We start from the raw sequence: 10,689 nt of genomic DNA, 5'->3' as shown, positions 1-10,689 counted from the left end.
ACTAGGAGTCGTACCAAATGATTGGCCTGGCTGATGTACAGAAATTGACGGTTGTGCCACCTAGGACACCAAGGAGTAAGACAGAGAGAAATCAGAAGCTGAAAGCCCACTTCAGGCATGGTTGACCATTGGTCTCTACTCTCATCACTGTAGGCCGCAGCAAAGAAGCAGTTTACACTTTTTATCCAAGTCATGAAATACCCGTATTTCCATGACAATGGAATTGCACTGCCCATTAAAGGTACAGGATGGTCAGCTACAGGTGCAGGAGTTACCTGTGTGAAGAGTCACTTTTTGGTGCTCCATCCTGGGAGACACTCTTTGTCTACCATTGTTGAAACATACATGCCCACTCCTTCCTCTTTCTTACTCAGTTGTTGATTTCTGAGTGCTATGGCCAAAAAATTCCCTCCAAAATTGATCCTTGCACCTTTACTGATGTGCTGGGAATTTATGATGGAAGGGCTGGTACTGGCTGTCTGCTACATGTCTCAGTTTTTCATTCTGCCGGTATCTCCATCTTGCTGAAACAAACCTCCCTCTGGCTTCACAAAGTTGTACAATTATAATATCAACACACATCTTAGTTGCTCCTAAATTACTGATGAGGTGAACATGTACCTAAACATTGCAGCCATGCATGCAACAAGGTGGAGTGAGGACTCTTTACCAAATGCATGCCATTCCTTCCCCCATGCACTACCACCCCACATCTCACAAAAATAAAATTAAAAAAAAAAAAAGTAAACAAACACCAAAGCCATAGCATCTTCCCTCAAGTCTGCGTGTATGATAAATACTGCATTTCTATGAAAACACCTGCGAGACAAGCATGTGTTTGCCACTTCACATTTGTAACCTCAACCTGAACTCGTCCCTAAACACGTTTCCTATGACAGTCATGTGGAAAAAAGACTTAGGCAGATGCATTTTTTGACCTGTGACTGGAAGTGCTGATATGGGAAGGAGACGGGAAGAATATGTCAGGGCCCTAACTGTACTTACAGCCTTTAATGGTCCTGACCAGCCTCACCTGGGGCCTGCTGAGAGATCCAGGAACTCCATCTAAACTCAGTCCAGAGCTCTGGTTAGCATGAGCTATGTTTTATTCCCAGGCCCTGCTTCTGTCTTTCAGATGGCCTACCACTCCCCTTTGTCATATGCTGTAGTCTTGTCACCAGTTCTGCGATCCCTGGACCTGGCTGATTCCTCCACCTTACACAGACTGTTATGGGGCTCTGTAACCAGCCCCATGCTCTGCCTGCTGCGTTCAGATCCTGGAGGAGCGTGCTGTGGGTGTCAAGTGCCTGTATTGGGGCTGCCCCCTGCTCCCGGCTTGTCCCCCCATTGCGGAGCAGCTGCTGACTGAGAAAAGTACGCTTGTGTCTGCTGAGAAAAAAGGCAACTGCTAGGCAAGTTCCCTGCCGCCTTCTTGCAAGTGGTTGCCAAACAGAGAACACAGAAGTAGATTTCCCTGGTTCAAGCATCTGCAAGGAAATAACAGCTGGTGTGCCCATCCACTAGATGCATGCCAGTCCTCTTTGCAGTGGCGTTGCTACTCTTAATGATGACCTCACACTACATTCACCTATCTTTTTGTGTGGTGTTTTACCTGGAGTATCTGCTTAATTTCTTCATCTCTTCATTTTCTCCTTAGAAGGAGCAAATAGGAGTATTACAGAACACTCTACTACCATTATTAACTGTCAAGATTGCTCCAGTGAAACAGCAAAGCTATTCAGAGTTGGAGATGTAATGAGCTAAGAACAATAACAGCCTCTTCTGTGGCTATGGGAGAAAAACACAGTTTTGCTTCCTTTGCAAGCAGTCATCTTATCACAAATCTCAGCTGAACTCCTCAGACAAATTCCTTATATTACCAAGTGTTTGGTATGAAGGAAGAAACTATGTTCTCGTGAAAGAGAAGAATGGAGCAGAATGAACCCTTCTGGATTTCTTTTGCAAATTCTCAACTGAAAAAAAAAATTATACTGCATTACCAGATACCAACAATGAAAGAGAGCGAAGCAATCCCAAAACCCAGCAATGTCATTCAAATGCCATCTAAAGAACAAGCACTAAGTTGCAGGGGCAAGGGTACCCATCTTTCTTTAATTAATTACAGTCTTCATCTTGGACCATATGACATTCCCATAAAATCTAATTGGACCAGATCAGTCTATATTTATCTCCTCAGAAAGTTGGAAATGTTAATGGCCAAGATACACTAAAAATATATTTGCCCAAAGTCATGAAATGACCAAGTGAGACGATTGTAACAAGCACTCTGAGTTTCTGTTTTATAAGTCTTATCTGATGTTTTTTAAACTGTTGTAAATACTATTATAATCACTTCGGCTTCATGGCAGCTGATGTGCTATACAAGTTTGAGAGGGTGGTATCAATTAACCATGTTATCTATAACACCATGCTTGCAATTACTACTACTTCACAACTTATCATTAATGCATTTGACAGGGTTTTTCCAAAGTAAATTTATTTAGAGGTTAATCAAAATTCTTAAGACTGCCATTTATTATAATCTGATTTTGGATAATTGTCCAAATCAGTGGCTCTCAGAGGCAGCAGTTTTTCTCAGTCTCAGTGAATAGGGTACATTAATGCCAAAAAAAAACAACAGAGGAGCAGAATTACACTTTACGTACATGTAAGTGGCTACTGCACAACTCAGTTTTTCCTTCTCCTAGTTGGAAAGCCAGACAATGCTTGCAGCAATACTAAAAGTTGGGAGGGTAGGACACCTGGTAGGTGAAGTTAGTTCCCTGTATCATTCAAGGAGTGGAGAAAAAAAAAAGAAAAAGAAAAAAAAAGAGCAGAGAGAACCACATTCATCCTCCTGTATCAAGAATTGAGGCTGAGCAGATAAGGTGTGGGTACATACATAGTTTACTATATACCTTAGTAAGCCGTTAGATTCTATGATAAAAGAACGTCCACAGTGCTTAAAATATCACAAACATCAGAATTAGTTTCCATGCAGCTCTAAGTCGGCTCTATGCATATAAGCATGCCAACAGCTTTTAATCGCTTCCTCCCACTCTTTGGTGCCAGATTCCCAGCTGAACTCTCACACAAGCATACATGACCTGGTATTTTCTTGGCAAATTTTTCGTTGGCTATTTGGGCAGGCTTCAGGTACATTCCTAAGACCGTCCCCAGTGAACTTCTTTCACTATTTCAAAATCTGTAGGTGTTAGAGGTTCTTGGTGAAACAACTGTAAATGTGTTTTGTTGTTGTTGGGTTTTTTTGTTTGTATGCTTGTTTAACATGTAATCTGGAATACTTCTACTGTTAAATTCAAGTAGCTGCTGAATCCTTACAATCAAACCAGGATAAAACACATACCCAAAAAGGTTATTTTTAATCTTAATGGTTGAAATTTGGCAACTTACAAACAATGAAAAATCTCAATGTCACACAACCTTGTGTATGGCTGTTGTGTCAGATCCACCTAAAATAATAATTTTCAAATCAACTCCTCATGTAGTATTAAAAGGCTTAAAACAAGGAGGAGGCCCATTTACTCATTTATTATTAAGCATCTTTTGTCGACATCATGACAGATGTAAAACAAACCTCCTACCTATTGAACACAATGTATTTATAAAACTGGATCTTGCAGGAGTTTGGTGACAATAGAAAAATATGAAAAATGGCTTGCAAGAAAAAGAGTTAAATAATTTTACATGAAATAAGGAATGTTTAGCAAAACCCTTTATCCTGTTGATCCTTTCCAATGTTTATTCTAAATATTCCTTTTCAAATAATTAATTTGACAATACACCATATTGCTGATTTGCACTAAAATGTTTTAGTTCTAAAAGCTTGTAACATTTTGAGGTTTTTGGTTTTGCTTTTAGACACCATCTATGAATCACTCCCTATCATATTTATGTTTTAATTCTTGGGCAACTATACCAGCAATTAGCATCTAAAACAGTTATACAAAATAGCAGATCAGTTTGTAATAAATCATACTTTGGCAGAGAGGGTCACCATTAATTTATTACTTTAAAATAACTTATAATCAGTGTTACTGTTCTGCAGTAAACATTCCTGGGTAAGTTATCCTCTCTTCTCTCTGTTGACAGAATCCTGGAGTGCATTTAAATTAATGGCATATACGTACCTGTGTTCGCACAGGCTGCAACTGTTCACACTGCTTTCATTTCCCCAGCACAATGGCATAGATTTATTCACATATATCCCAGAATGACTTTCGTTGCTTATTTCTCTGTTGTTGTTTGGTTGGTTTTTTGTTCTTTAACTCAGACTAAATCCAATAAGACAGAGACTTTGTTATGAAGTTACTTATTTGTGCTTCTTGGAACGGGCCTTCTTATTTAATCAGCTTGTCATCTAATACTTGTGTGTGAACCTGATGTGGCAGAGGCAGTGCTACACATGCCACTGGGCTGCAGAGAGGCTTCTGTGCATGAAATGTCAAGCTTGGGCCCTATCTGTCATCTCATCCCCCCATGCCTTTGTGCTTTACGTATTACATTACACAAGCACACTGGCTACTCGATGTTCTTGCATGTGTCAGAAATTACTTCCTCTGCCTACATTAGCAACATCTCACCACACACTTTCTTTTAAATCTTTTACAGAATATTTATAAGTTGGAGAATCTGATGCACTTGTATAGGTCTGCATACAGCTCTTTCAGGCACAGTGTTTCAGTAGAGCTGGTAAATCATATAAGATCAGAGTCTCCTTTCTCTTCCACCTTCTCCATCAGTGGTTTGAATTTTCCTTTTGAAAAAGGTGCTTTCATTTTACAACACATAAAAGAGAAACGTAGAGACATACCCCAAAGTCTTATCTTTTCCCCACTCTCAGAGATATTACCTTTTTCCCTGCCTTCAGCTGTATTTTTGCCAAATCTGACTCCATTTCTGCAATATTCCTAGCGTATCACTCTGGCTACAGGCAGCCACTGCTAACGACTGAAATTTCCAACTTAACCACCCTCTCTTCATTCTTACTCCTTCCCTACCTCCTATCTCAGTCTTTATTAATTAGTCCATTCTTGTTCTTAACTTATGGACCTACATGTTTCTGAACTTCATAACCTTTTCACTTGCAACTAGTTCCCTAAATAATTTTCTTCTAATTTGAAATTTGGCTCCCAAGCACTGTTAACATCCACACTTGAGTGGAAAGACATCTCATTTTATTTACCTTACCCCTGCCCTATGCCACCCCTCAAAACTGTTCAGAATGCTGCTGAAGTTACTTTTTTTCAAACCACACCTCTACTGTATAGATGACTCTTGATTTACTTGCTCTTCAGGAGCAAAATCCCAGTTCCTCTTTTGTATTAGGAAAACCTACATAACATTGCCCTTCTTGCTTTCCAAATGTGTGTTTACATTCTTTCTTCTATCAGACTATGCATAATGAAAAGACGGAAGGCCACGTGCAATTTCACATACAAATGTTTGCTGCTTGGCTTAAAGTTACACATATATATCAGCACTTATGAACTGGGGATTTAACATTCTATCATATTGCTACTGTCTTTCCCTGCTGGCAACTGCCTGCTCCTATCAGTGGAAGCAGTTTCTATATTTTCAACTTTCTCACTCCTCTTTTAGAGCCCAAATTTGAACCAACATAACTGTGTACAAGCTCCTCATAGGCAGCTACTTTTTAGTTACCCAGTTTTATTACTCAGTCCTTTTCACTTGTGTATGTTTCAAGCTTGGAAGGTTCAGAATTTGGGGCCTGATTTCACTCTGATGTCTCCAAAAGTATAGGAAGTCTCCTTGGAGAACTCCTTGTCTACATTTTAGCCTGCTGACCATCTTTAAAATCCTTCAAACAACTCAACCCTCTTTTCTTTCCACAGCTACACTCCCTACATCTTTGCCATACACCTCAACATCTTTCTGTTTTCTTCCCTGCTTATTTGTATTGTTATATTTGATCTATAAATACAATGAGTATGCAATGAGTCTTTATGCTTCTGAAGTACCATGTAAGTTGATGGTGCTATAAAAGTGGTCTGTAGCAAACTAAAGTAGTAATAATAAGTTGGGCATATGATGATGATCTACAGTTGTATAATATGCCCATTATCATACGATCTGTGCAGTTTTGTCATAGCTTTTTAGCACCTGAAAAACTGAATATAGGCCAAATGTTGTATCTCTATTTTACGTGATGGAGAAGGGAGACAGATTTTATCTGCAATATGCTCAGGCTGACTTTCTAGCATTTTGGAAGTGATTCTTTAACAAATGCTAGGGAGGAAAAAAAAAAGAAGAAGAAAAAAAAAAGACATCTTGGATTAAAAAGCTAAAAATCGTAAAGCTGAGAACATATTACTTAGATGAAGATTTATGTGCCCAAGCGCTAACACTAGCATTTTTCCTCATCCCTTTCTTTCCCCATGATCTGTGGCTAGGGAAATTCAGATTTTTGCCCATTTGATAGTGGCAACAAGACAAATCATGCTTGCGCAATTTCAGTGTGGCAGTGTCAAGTCCAGCCTTCACTGTATTTTGCAGTCAACCCCGCAGTCCTTCAAGTACGTAACTGAGATTTGATTTGCTTATGATGATGAGCAAGATCAGAGCTTCCTTGTCCACGTCAGACTGAATTCACAGAGGGCTGAGCTGAGACTAGTCTCTGTTTCTACTTTCCCAGCTAGTACCCCAGCAACCTTGACCTTGTAAGCAAGGACAGGCACATGATAGAAGGGAAATGTACAAAATTGTCATGTGTCCTGCATCCTTCCCTGGAGGCTGAAAGTTTCACCTCTCTGATATGCTTAGTTGGCTCAGAGTACAAGTTCTTGAGAGCAAACACAATCCTAGGTCTCATATGGCAATCTGCAGGACAAGTGGGCCATCCCACAGACAGATTACCCACTGAAGCTTTCAGAGAAAGTCAAGCACGTTTAACTGACCCACACTGAAATCACAAAACCTAAAATCTTTACTTATTTGTAAACACGTACAAACAAATAAATGTGTAAGACTTATATGGAGAATCTAGCATGTGGAAAGGTAACAATTTTCATTAGGTGGTGAAGTTTTACACAGAGTTTCTACAAAGGCTGTTCCAGCCTCATCAGTGGAGAGATCATTTGTGCCATCTGCACTCAGCAGGTACTGGGTTGTCAAGATGAGGTGGCAAATCAAAACGGTAACAGGAGTAAATGAAAATAATATGCAGAGATACAAACTTAGCAAACCAAGACTCTAAAGCAGTTGGGTTTCGATGAGAACTACTGGATCTTTCTAGACAGAAATGTGTTTTTCTGATAGCATTCGTAATTAGCAAGACACTTTAGCATTTTAACCTGGCCCAGGTGGATAAAATGTTTTCCATCAATACAATTAAGACAGGGTTTGAAAAAAATGCATTTAGAATTTTAACTGAAGATAACCAATAGTAATCATACGCACACCCTTTAATTTAAACTACATTAAAAACATGCATTAGTTGTTCCAGCTAATAGGTGGAACTCCAAAAGTTTTGAAATTGAGCCAAGCCAACTTTGCAACAACTACACCTGATTTGCAGTGGATTTTCTTCAGAACAATAGTTTTGAAAATAAATGTAGTTCATCCCTATGCTTCTTTCTTTGCATGGAAATAGGAGACAGGAAAAAAAATAAATAAAATAATAATAATAATAAAAACTTATTTCTATTAGTTCTTTGGCTTGTTATTTTAAATAAGTTGTAAGACAGACATATCTAAACAGGAAAACTATTATTTTCTGTTTGACTTATTTCTACACTAACGCACCTCCTTTATTTTCAGTCTTTTGGTAAGATTTCAAGCTGATTGTTAAGCTCTTAATTTCTGTGAACTACTAAACAGCTATATAGGTAGGTATAGCTGTTTTCAAATGAAAATACAGACTATTTTCTTATTTTTTTCTACTATTTTTCTTTCGAAGAGATAAAAAGTCTAGTTTAATGCAATTACAGCAGTGCCTAAGTCTGACGGTAATATGAGCTATGATCATTGTTTTTCAAACATTAATGGATCATCAAAAATTTCAGAATTCTCTTTCATTAGGACTTTGTGAACATTGTTTTTAATCTAAGAATGAGAGCTGACAGGAGGCTTGAAATGAAACACATGATTTTATCAAATATGATGAAAACAGAAGAGCTTTATTATGACGGATACAAAACCCAAGAACCTGTTCCCCTCACCAACCTTCCACAAAGTACCTCCTGTATAATTATTAAATAAAAACACTTACTTATTCAGCACTCAGCTTTTAAACCCTGAATAAGAGAAGTACATATTGAGACAGAGGTACTTAAAACGTTTCCATGGATACAGGATGATGCCAATCAGGTCCATGTTTTTATCTGAAAGGGTGCCCCTGCAGAGACATACAGCTTGGTGAGTGGTTGTTTATACAAGTAAGTAAATAGGAACCTTGTTTATTTTACAAAGAGCTCCTGACCCACATTTTTTCTCATCACGTTTTTAGACGGAACATTTTGCTACTTTTAAACAGCATATTGTAGTAAACACTTTTCAAATTTTTCACTAAAGTTGTCTGAGTTTATGACATGGTTTTCAAGCAGAAAATGGAGTACCTAGGTATGCTACTACCGATCTTGGAAAGCCTATATTGACAACTCTTTTTCTGAAACTCTGTGATAAGGCTTACATCTTTCTATTTCTATCACCAGAAGCCTCTTCCAGGAACAAAAAAAAAAAAAAAAGGGGGGGGGGCGGGGCAGATATAAATGATAAATACCCTTACCTTAATCCATTAAGGACAACAACATGAAGCTTAGACGTCTTCATTCTCAGAAGACTCTCCCATTTACTTTAGCTCCCATTTTTAAAAGTGGTTGGTTCCTAGATACCCACTGCATAAGTGCTACGAACATGTAATTTTGACATCCAGTCTCTCAACACTGCATGCTTTCTAATTTTGGGAATGAGATTAATACCTCCTATTTGAGAGGTTTTAGTCTTCTAATATTTCTTTGGATAAAAAAGCACAATGAGTTAGTGAAAAGAAAGGCAATCAACTTTAATACTTAACACAGTTTAATAACCTGAATTGAAATATGTGTGTGCTGTATTTCCATTAAAAAAGTTTCCTTCCAGCCACAATTAATAGAACAAAACCTAGTCTTGTTCAGAGATTATTCTTGGAATGTAATTTTAATATCTATGTAAAGGAGGAAAGTTTTGTGCCATGTGAAAGCAATTTGGCCTTTTTTTCTTCTCGAAGAAGCAATTCCTGGTTAACACGACCGATTTGATATTTTCCACTTGAACTCGCAGCGGACTTTGAAGGGGGACAGCAGTGCTGTGTTCGTTTGCCAGCGCTGACAAAGGTCTGCCTGTCAGTGATACCTTTTACAGCTAAATTTACTCTGGAGTGACAGAGACAGGTGCACCTTAGCCTGCCAGACACTTGTGCGCCCGCATCACACAGCCTACAGGTCAACAACCAAAGGAGAAAAAGCCCAGGGCTGACGAGGAGAGGGTGAGTGAGGCAAACACAACCCAAACTGGGGGGTTTCTCTTCAAAGCCAGCTGGTCTGGCTTTATTCTACGGGAATTTTTTTTATTTTATTTTTTTTTACCTGCCGGTTTGATCAACAAAGCCCTCAGCAGGTGCTGACGGGTACAACTTCCTGGAGAAGCAGAAGAAGGGCACTGGTGAGTTTTAATAGAGAAAATGATTAAAAATGATTTTAAGTCTTTTGAATGGTTCTCCTTGCCGCAGCACTGGGTGACTCGGCTCCAGGCTCGTGGCTATGCTCACAAAGCTTTCTTCAAGAGAAAGCAGATAAGCTTTGTAGCATGCTTCGCATTTTATTTGATATGGTGCTTGATTTTAGCTTCTGTTGCCAAGAAAAGTTTCTTGAAAGTGACTGGATATTTATAGTCTGTTTCTTTCAAATTGTTTATATGAATCTGAATGCAAAAAGCATACAAGATTACATACGGGAACACCAAGAGCCACAGCACTGGTGTTGTACCCTTTCCCCCCTTAAACTGCCTCCTTTAAAATACAGGAATTATCCTGGTAATTTCCAAATAAATAGGAAGGCTTTGTTTGTCTCCAGACAGTTCCCAGTATCTGAAGCTTCAGCTGACATTCCAGAGCCTTAGAAACTCCTTCTGAACATCAATATAAGATTACTTGGTAATAAGAGGAATGAAATTCAGAATATTTAGAACATTCTATAAAGCTCAGTCACCAGAAGATTATCAGAAGAAACTGTTTCCTTTCATTTAAGTGGAAAGGTAAATTACAAAATGGTCTGTATGAGAGTACTGCCTTGGCATAATGCTTTTTATTATGAATTTACACAATTATACTTACTTTAAAACCACAAATTATGCCCCCGTGTGTACTCTTTAATTTCTGTAAGAGCTGGGAAACTAAAGGAAGGGAAGAAGGTTTATTCTCCTAGAACAATAAGATTTCAATTAATGTGAAAATGTCGGAAAATGTGACCACATGTTAAAATAAATATTTTGGAGGGGAGAAAAGCATTTTTATTATGATTTCTATTTCAAGAACTCATTCTTTTAACTTTGTTTCACAGTATTCATTACAAATTGTTGTGTTAAATTGAAAACATTTATTTAAGCAAGTAAACAGAGAGAAAACTTGACCATATGAATCTTTTTGAGTAAACAGATTCCACATCCACAATT

Source organism: Cygnus atratus, chromosome Z (assembly GCF_013377495.2).
Source record: "Cygnus atratus isolate AKBS03 ecotype Queensland, Australia chromosome Z, CAtr_DNAZoo_HiC_assembly, whole genome shotgun sequence".
Taxonomy (NCBI): Eukaryota; Metazoa; Chordata; class Aves; order Anseriformes; family Anatidae; genus Cygnus; species Cygnus atratus.
This window is presented reverse-complemented; position numbering follows the sequence as displayed.